The sequence below is a fragment of the Amborella trichopoda genome, chromosome 4, assembly GCF_054954075.1.
Source record: "Amborella trichopoda isolate Santa Cruz 75 chromosome 4, AtrichopodaSantaCruz75HAP2 v2.0, whole genome shotgun sequence".
Classification (NCBI taxonomy): Eukaryota; Viridiplantae; Streptophyta; class Magnoliopsida; order Amborellales; family Amborellaceae; genus Amborella; species Amborella trichopoda.
The window spans coordinates 914524-924760 of NC_142339.1; the positions used below are offsets into that span (position 1 = coordinate 914524).

General features: G+C 32.4%; 1 long non-coding RNA gene across 1 annotated transcript; it reads left to right on the forward strand.

Annotated features, from left to right (window-relative positions):
* The first annotated feature begins 621 nt into the window (after positions 1-621).
* LOC148782175 (uncharacterized) lies at positions 622-2697 on the forward strand. The gene is made up of 2 exons (XR_016053701.1): positions 622-886; positions 2171-2697. It is a non-coding gene; the product is annotated as an uncharacterized LOC148782175 (long non-coding RNA).
* Positions 2698-10237: the final 7540 nt, after the last annotated feature.

Genomic DNA, 10237 nt, shown 5'->3' on the forward strand with positions numbered 1-10237 from the left:
TTTTATTGAACATTCATAAAATTGTATTGCCATGATTTCATTGGACATTCATATAATTGATATTAAAGTTGTATCATCAAAATTTGATTTGATATTTTGATTTTGTCAATTTGTGATAATTGAGATATCTTTTACTTTGTGTCACCTAGAAGATACTAGTCCTTCAGGTTGGAATCATGTTTAGTGACTGATGTATGCAATATTGATCATTGATTTATGTCTCCACTTCATCTTTAAATTTCTGATTGTAAAATTATGTTTTTTAGGTATTTGAGCCCCAATATGTTAATTTCTGATTGTAAAATTTTTTATTTATGTCTCTCCCTCATCAGTAATATCCAATGTAACTTGCACAAACACCATCCACTTATAGTAATAATGATTATTCTTTGACCTTTTGAAGAGTAATAATGATTTATCATAGCCTTTTGAACAATGATCATGACAGAAGATCGACCCTTCCCTGGAGGTCATGAGATTCCTACATTGCTTACTAGACAGAGGGAATATATATCACAGAACATATGGGAAGGTGATGTATGTACAAGTATTTGAAATTATATATTTATCATATTAGTTAAATAATTTATTTATTGTAGTACCTAAAATCATTCATTCTATTTAAGACTGGGAAAATGCCGTCAGGATTGATGAGAAGCTCAATGCAAATTCTTCATGACCGTTAATAAACAATGTTCAAATTGATTTGGTCAAGAGATCAGGATTGTATCCTCTGACCATAGTGCCGATGACTCACCATGACCACGACACGTTATCTACTATTATCGAGAGGTGGCACGTGGAGACAAGCACCGGGCACCTCAATGTAGACATCAAAGAAATGATACCTACTCTTGAAGATACATGGCGTATTCGTCGGTTAAAGGTAACTAGTGTAGCTGTAACTTTTAGGAGAGTAGAGAACTACATGGATTATATAGTCTATACGATAGGACAGCTGCCACCCAATCGTAGCCATTCCATTATCCGGTTGACATGACTGCGAACATGTTTCAGCAGTTACCATGCAACTATAACCACACCACTCTTTTACGATACACCCGTGCCTACCTCTTATATCTTGTAGGGTGCACAATTTTTGTGGACTCTACAGATGATACGGTCCCTGCAATTTATTTACAACTTTTTGAGGATATGGACGTAGCTGGTTAGTATGCATGGGGTGTAGCTGCCTTAGCTTTTTTGTTTCGAGCCTTGTCAAAGGCTGTTTGTTCCGATCATCAGCATCTAAGTGGATCAGCCACTCTGTTGCTGGTAATGCTAATATATGAATGTTTGCATACTTTTGAGCAAATTCGATATATACTTTTTGTTGTGGCTCTAAATTTTTTATATATGTATTTCAGTGTTGGGCGTACGAGCATTTCAAATTGTTGCGCCTAATTCCTAAAGCAATAAGAGTAGGGCAACCTAGATCACTCAGGTGGGCCCCTCCTGGAGTATGGGATAACGCGTATAACTTCGGTCTCGTGGGCCGACAGGAGATTGATAATGCAAGTATAAATGATATTAGTATAATATACTTAAATTTTGTTTTGTTTGTTTATAACAAAACTAATTTTAGGTGCAGGTTATTCAACTTAAAATTTGTCTTATTTTATGTCATAGGTCATATGAACCCCATACAATAATTATCCTGAAGTAGGACATAAAATTGCTAATGACAGATATTATGGGCTTCTTGTACTTCAGATTGCTATGTGTCGCACATACCTCACATGTGGATACATTTGTGAGGGGTATATACTAGATCGGGTGCTCCAATAATTTGGTCTTCAGCAAGGGATACCAACAGACCCCTTGCAATGGGAGAGGAGGGAGAGAAGGGGGAAGATGACTGACAATTGAGGGGATGAGCTTAAAGCTGAAATAGATATATAAACGAACCACATAGATTACATTTGTCAGGCAGATAAAGATATGCTCAATGGGAAGCCGACACAAGAATATATCGAGTGGTATAGGCTAAGGACTAGGCCCCTAATCCATAATCCATTTAGAAAACGTCTTTCTAAATACACACCTCGAGGTTATATTGATGAAGATAGAATGATAATATTTTATTATCATATCATTCATATTTCATATAACTTGATGCATTTTAAAAGTCTCAATAATTGAATTTCATATTTCATATGATTTGATGCAGCCTAGGGACATCAGCCATGCAACTCAACTTCTACGTGAAGGTTGCAATTCAATAAATTGGGTCCTAGCTGATGAAGCATTAGATGTACTTAAATTATATGACCCAGAAGATGCAGGAGAAGAAGAATATGACGAATTGGAGTTGGGTGATGAGATGGATGACCACATGCTTGTATGGCTTTCTCCTCGACCAAATGAGGGGCCAAGCAATACACAACCCATCCCCACACAAGTTCAACCAAAAGAGCCAATATGGTAGTTACACTCTCGTACTGAAACACGGGAGGAGAGCAGCTCACAACAAGAGAGTAGCTCAAATACAAAGTTGCAATTACCACAGTGGGGTCAGAAGTTACCAATACACCGAAAGCATTCAAGATCCTTTGTTGTAAAGATGGCAGTAGTGCCTAAAGTTTGTAAAGAGGCCATTAGTACCTAACTTTTGTTCTTATTAGAAGTTGAAATATAAATATCTTTTGGTACAAGAAAAGTTCAAATTCATTGTTAAGAGTTGCACAGCCATAATTCTATTTTCTTGGATACCATATACGAGGAAGGAGCATATTTTGACTGTAAATTGCCCTTATGGGTGTATAATTAGATGATTTCTTTAGTTCATGGTTTATCTTCCTACACAATGATGTTGATGCATAATTTTTAGTGGTTGATGAACCCTATCTATTCCCCCCGTATATGAGTGCACGTTTATCAACTTCTTCACCCTGAAAAAGTTTGTTGTATCAACCCTCTAACACCGCACTTGCCATGAACAACCATCTGCAGCACATTATGCCCATACACGTCTCCCCTCACTTTTTGTGAATTTCATATTGAAGTTTTGTAGTATGACATAATCAATAAGATGATTACGGCATGCCTGTACATCATCAAAATCTTGACCAACTTGAAGTACAACTTCGTAAAGGTTAATCCTCAAGGGGCTTTCTATTGGATCGATGTCGTCGATATGCCGCTCGATTTCTGATTCATTATCATCTTGTACGCCTATGCTAGCAACTCAATCACTGTCACCTACTTGCTCTGGTCGAGATGTGTTGTATAAAAAAAATTTCAACACAAGTCAAAACTATCCGAACTCATAACAAATAATTGACAAATATGAAAAATTAATGATTTTCATTGCAAAATTCTTACATGACTAATGTTGATGGACCATTATCGGGTATTGTTGGTTATCGATATTCACCGCAGTCAGACGGACCAATATGGGGCATTGTTGGTAGTCGATATTCAATGCAGTCAAACTCAGTAAGTACGTTTGATACATACATAGCGATGAGAGAAGACCTTTCCATCATATTGACAATGTCATCATCATCATCAATACGTATTATGTTATTTGATAAGCTTGGGTCAGTATACCTAATAGTCATGCTACTTGGGGCATAATTTGAGATTTTCCACAAGTGATCCTTGACTTGTTCAAATGTTGGGATCTCCTTAAAAAGTATAACATTTATGTCCCCACCGTCATAAGAAATACTTCAATCATTAGATTTCCTCTTGAAAAAACCATCAAAGTGTAACACGATTTTCACTATGTTCTCACCCATTATTATTGCGTACAAGCCGAATCATTGCATAAAAATTTTAGATGGAAAAATATATAAAATACTTATAAGAAAATCATAATACATACAACTAATGAGGAGGTTGCATGAGGGAAACGAGTGCAAAACAGATGCCATAATAACAAAAAAATTACAATGGCCAACCCAACTGCATCAAGTATTATAAAAAAAAAACATTATTTTGATGGCCAACCATTAAATAAATCTGAAACATAATTATGCAACAGTATAAATAGATCTAAAATGTATTTACTCAAAATTTTAATCAAATAACATCAATCACTATAGCAATGCAACATAAAATTTTATTTAGATGCTCAAAACAACATAATATATTGATGACATACCTATAAATCAATGTTTGTGTGTATATTTGATGCTCTCATAGACCTCGTTCAAAGATAATAGATGATACGATGGAAAATAGATGAGAGAGATAGAATATGGATGAGAGAAAAAAAATTAGATGAAAGTGCCCAAAAAATTCATCAAAATTAGGGTTTTATGAAAAAATCCCTAAAAAAAAAAACGGGAAACATATACGGTAATATGAATACCGTATGGTTTATCCAATTTATTATGGTACTTCGTGTACTGTAATCTTCAGTTAAAAAAATACGACACTTTTTCTATCGTAAAAGTAGTTCATTTTATTACAGTATATAAAATGCCATAAAATAATTTTGTATACTAATTACGGTATTAAAATTACCGTAATGCTATTGACGGTATTTTGACTATCGTAAAGGATAAGTCATCCATAAAAACCCGAAAATGGGCAAAAAGGTGCACATGAAGTTCTTAAAAATTGGGGGTTTTTTTTAATTTTATCAAAATTAAGGTATTTTAGATATAATTTCCCTTCTAAATAATAGGTGCTCAAAATTTCAATTAATTTACATTTATAAAATAAAATAAAATATAAATATGAAATACAATCGTGACCATTAGATTTAATCTGGGTCATTGGGCTAACACTAGCTAGTGGGCTAACCTTAGCTTTTCCATATATATATATATATATACAAGGTTATGTTATGGTGCTCACACTATAGAGCAATTTATTATTATACTCAATAAATTTTAGACTTTTCTACCATTATTTTGTACATTGAGCATTTTTTAATAAGAGTATTCTTCGTAATTATGAGGGGCGTGATGTTGTGCCATTTAACTTCTATTAGTGAGCCAGAATTGGTGGGATCGACACTGCAATTTGATGGAACCGGGAATTTATCCAATTCACAAGTACTTACTCCGTTTTATCATAAAATAGGGTGAGTTTGTTAAAGAATCTAGAGATCCAAATCAATTGAATTCTTTGGTCCCCACCCATTTTATTTTTAAATAGTTGAATTTTAAGATATCATATAGACCTTTTGGGACTAATTTCGGTGATGGAGAGTCACTTCGATCCAGTCCACATTGGATCATTTCAGTCGATTACCAATACAGCCACCGGATTTGTTTTCTAAAACATGGGTTGATATTGCGCCCACATGCGTGGACAGTCAAAAGGTCGTTCAGATTAAACCATCCTCATGCAAGGGCCAAAAATAAATTTCATTTTTCATTTTTAATTTCATTTAAAAATGATATTGATATGAGATTTGGATTTTTAGCCTCATTTTATACGTAGAATTTAATATATATATATATATATATATATATATATATATATATATATATATATTTTGAATGATTTGTATTGATCAAAACAAATCTAGCGGTATTTTGGATGTTTCTCATTTAATATATTTTTAATCGTTCTTATTTTGTTCTACTTATAAAAATAAACGCACCCTAAAAAAATTCAGATAAATATTTTATTTAAATAAATAAAATCAATTATTGGCCTTTAGATGTTGTCTTGTGAAGTCTCAACCATGGCGCGCTTGTGAGCCCTTCCACCTTCCTTAAAACATTGATATCTACCTAGCTTTTGCAATAGCATATTGATTTTTTTTTTTTTTTTCTTTTTTGACAATATTGGAAACTCTATTAGAATAATCAGAGGATTAGAGCAATGGCATATTGATCTCATAATTCTAATTTCTCACATCGTTATGGATGAATTTGAAGAAATTTTCACATTCTTTTCTAGTGTAATGGTGAAAAAGAGTCACCCTTTAACCTCCAGAAAATATCATTGAAATAGTCAAACCACCGTAAAATCACTAAAGGGTCAAATCAAGTAATCATGTAAAGTGGTTAAAAGAAAAGATTATCCCACTACAAACTAAACCATTTTGTTAATAAACCCAAAATTATCTTATTCAAAATGCCCAAAATGCTCCTGGATTCATAATCTTTAACATGCTAAGGTACTATTTTTTTTCTTTTTTTTTAATGAAAGAAGTTTATTATAAGTGCCTACTCAACTGTTTTATTAAAAAATACCGAAAAGCAAATGGCCTTTGTTTTGGATTTAGATTCCTCAACGAACAAGAGCATTTTGATTATTTTGCTCACGTAAATGGCCAAAACCAAGTAATGTAATACTCAAAATATGTAATAACCTTTTACTATTTTTCTGAAAGTTTTGGCTTGGAACCAAATGCCGAAATTACCTCTATTTGCATGTATATTCTTAGGGCATGTTAGGTACACGTGAAAATATTTTCATGAAAGTATTTTCATATGAACGAACTTCTCGAATAATTCGGTGTGAGAGTTTTTTTATATAAGATTTATATATGACCTAAGCTTTATAAAAAAGTAAATAAAACCTCACCTCAAATGAAATGGAGATCTAGTGTTGGAGTTGGAAACCCTATGATACCCTGAAAAATATTTTTTCTCCGCATTACAATATATACTTTATATAGGGCTTTTGTTTTTTTTTTTCGAATTCATAATTATAGAGGTTCATATGATCAAATTGAGTGTTTTCACATAGGGTCTAGTCATTGTCATATCATTTTCCTTTTAATAAATGAAAATAATTCATATAAGACGCTTATCTTATAATATCGGAAAATTATCAGAAATATACTTTAATTTAGTTTAATTGGAAAAAACCCCCAATTTTTGTAAATCTCTTCTACACATTTTTTTCCTTATTTTTTGTTTTTGTTTTTTACCAAAATAACTTTCACGATAGTCGTATTACCGTGAAGAACATTATGGTACTTTAAGTACCGTAATGTTTAGTACATTTTATATAGTACTTTAAGTACCATAATGTTTAGTGCATTTTATATGGTACTTTAAGTACCGTAATGCTATAAAGTACCGTAATTTTTAACGCATTTTATACGCCACTTTTAATGCCGTAATATCTCCAATCTTATCAGAAGAATTGAAGGATACCGAGGTTTTGATCCGAGGCCAGTCTCAAACTATTCAAGCCGTTCGCAAAAACGTAGCTTTTACTAAGAGAGAGGGCCACTGTGCAATGTGTTTTCACTGTTGCTCCAGGGTTTATCAGTAAACATATCGTTAAATTTGTCACTGGTTTGGGCAGGGAATCAAATATTGATGTATATGGGGTGGTCTCAGTTCCTGAAATGGCAATTAAAGGCAACTCTCAACAGGTAAATAATATGGAATTTCTTCCCATTTTTCGATCAATTATCATCTTGCACGGATTGAATTGCTCTATTTTACTTACTAGTTGTATTTTTCTGTTTTAAATTGTATTAAGGTTGTTGAATTTGAGCTTGATTCATGTAGGAATCACCGGATTGTTGAATCTGGACACTCTTTGGTTAATTTGTAATTTTTTCTTTTTATGGTTCTAGCTTACATGTGGATTGAATTAATATAAGGGAAAATATTTCCACACCCCATATTTATGGGTTTTATTTCACAATAGATCCAATGTTTTAAAAGATATATTGGGATATAAAAATTGTAGATTTTATTTATTCTGACCCCTTGAACTACTTTAAACCTATTTTTTTTGTTAAGGTCAAACAAATTTAAAAATACATATTTTTTCTCTCTCCCTATATCCTTTCTCTCTCTATCTTTCCCATCTCTAACCCTTCGCTCTCTCTCATCCCGCTCTCTTTCTCTTCACGTTTTCCATCTCTCTCCCTCGCTCTCTCTCCTCCCAAATACATAGTAAGTATATGGAGAGAAAAATAAAACGTTGTTTAATCCATTGAAAGAGATAGGTGTTTGGATAAATACAGGGAGAGAGAGAGGTGTTTGGATAAACAGAAAGAGATGTGTTTCGATAAATAGGGAGGATAGAGAGAGAGAGTGAAAGACACAACAAGAAAGAGAAAGAGAGAAGTTGGGTATATAAATAAAGAGAGAGAAGAGATTGGGTTTAGAAAGAGTATGTATTTCTCACATTTGTTTAGCTTAAAAAATAGGTTTAAAGTGGCTGAGGGTTGGAAGATATTTTTTTAATCCTTGGGTTTATCAAGAAATGAAATATAAAAATAGGAGATATAAAGATATTTTCCCTTAATATAATCCATACGTATATATGTATTTTGATATTCATGTCTAGGTAGGGCTATGTAGTTTAAATTTGGAATAAATCAGCAAAATTTGAGTACCGTAACAAAGATCGGAGATATTACGGTATTAAAAGTGACGTATAAAATGCGTTGAACAATACGGTACTTAAAGTACCATATAAACTGCAAACATTAAGGTACTTAAAGTATTGTATAAAATGTGCTACACATTACGGTACTTAAAGTACCATATAAAATGCACTAAATATTACGGTACTTAAAGTACCATAATGTTATTCATGGTAATACGACTATCGTGAATATTATTTTGGTAAAAAAAAAAAAGGTTGAAAATGAAGAAAAAACTGTGTAGACGAGGTTTACAAAAGTTGGGGTTTTTTTCCTAATTAAGCTAAAATTAAAGTATATTTTTGATAATTTCCCTATAATATAAGAATAAGGCGCACCTCATAAACCCCTCAGAAAATGTTGTTGTAATGTTGTAAAACTTTTAACTTTCATCATGACCTTGAGATTTGTGGATACAAAGAAAATTCAACTTCAAAACATAAAGTTAATGCATCTTGTAACACATTATTTGGACCATCAATTTCAAATTTCAAGATGTTTGAGTGTTTTATAAAAGGAAAAATTTATAAACAATCAAATTAGAGTGTACCTCAAAACTTTCACTAGAAGGTGTTATTTTGATGGCCAAATATCCTCAAATCGTTCATCTTGACATCAAGGTGCATGGAAATGAGAAAAAAATTGCATTTCAAGTTTTGGAAATATTGCATCTTAATACATTTTTAGACTGTCAATTTTCAAGACTTAAAAGTATTCATAGATTTGCTCGATCAACACTATTTTTTAAGCTTTAAGTTTTATAATTAGAGATGCAAATATATTTTAAGGCTATGAAAAATACTTTCAATGTTGAAACCATATTTCTTTATACTATTTAAAGGTAGGCTCTACTTTGATTATTTAGAGCCTCGGCTCTATGCAAACCACACCTTTTTTATATATATGCGCAATCTACACTTTTTTTAAGCCTTAGGTTTAATTATAAAGGGTAGAAATAGATTTTTAGACTATCTTAAGAGTGCGGTATTGGAACTACTCATTCTTGCATGGCTTTAAGGTGGGCTTAATTTTGATTGTTTAAGGTTGACGACTTGTATAAATGGTAATATTCTAACAAATGGTTGCTTTTATGCATAAGATGTAAACCTTAAATAACCAAAAGTGCACCTCCAAATCTTGTAAGAGTGTGCAATTTTTAGTGCCAGAATTCTTTACGATGGCTTCAAAATCCATTGTAACTTATAATTATAAAATTTAAAGTTTACAAATTAACACAAATCAAATAAACCTATAAATACTTGAAAACCTTCAAAATGGAAGATCCAAACAATGTTTTACTAATAAAATGTATAAAATAAAACTATTTATTTTTGGTACAAGAAAATCATGTTTGATATCGATCATTAAATGTATAAATCAGGTGGTTAGGGGTGTATTAATGACTTGGTACATAGCCCAAAATATAATTTCTCAAACTATGTAACAAATTTTGAGCTGATGGATTTGGCATTCAATGACTAAAGATGAGCATGACATCTTTATAATGAAAATAGAAAAAGTATACAAAAGAGACCATTTACTTATGACGTCACTTACAGTCCCTTCAATTTCAAATGAGCACTTTAATTTTATTTATTTTTTCATATTCACACATCACCGGGTCAAAATTATAAATTCATTGGAAGATTTTATCACGATGAACAAACTTCTCTAATTTTTAAAACACCTTCTAGGAAGAAAATTATTGCTTGCTATACTGTTTTCAAGGGGAGGGAGGGTGGCATTGGATTAGGTACGGGTCTTGTCTGGTTAGACCTGGACCTGGACCCGAACAGTATTTGGGTGTAGGTTTTGGACATGGACTTGACCTTTGGATCCAAAATTTGGATTTGCACCCATACCCGTTGGGTCCCGAGTCTAGTCGGATCTATTGCCACCCTATAATTATGAGTTTTTTTTTTTTTTTGCATT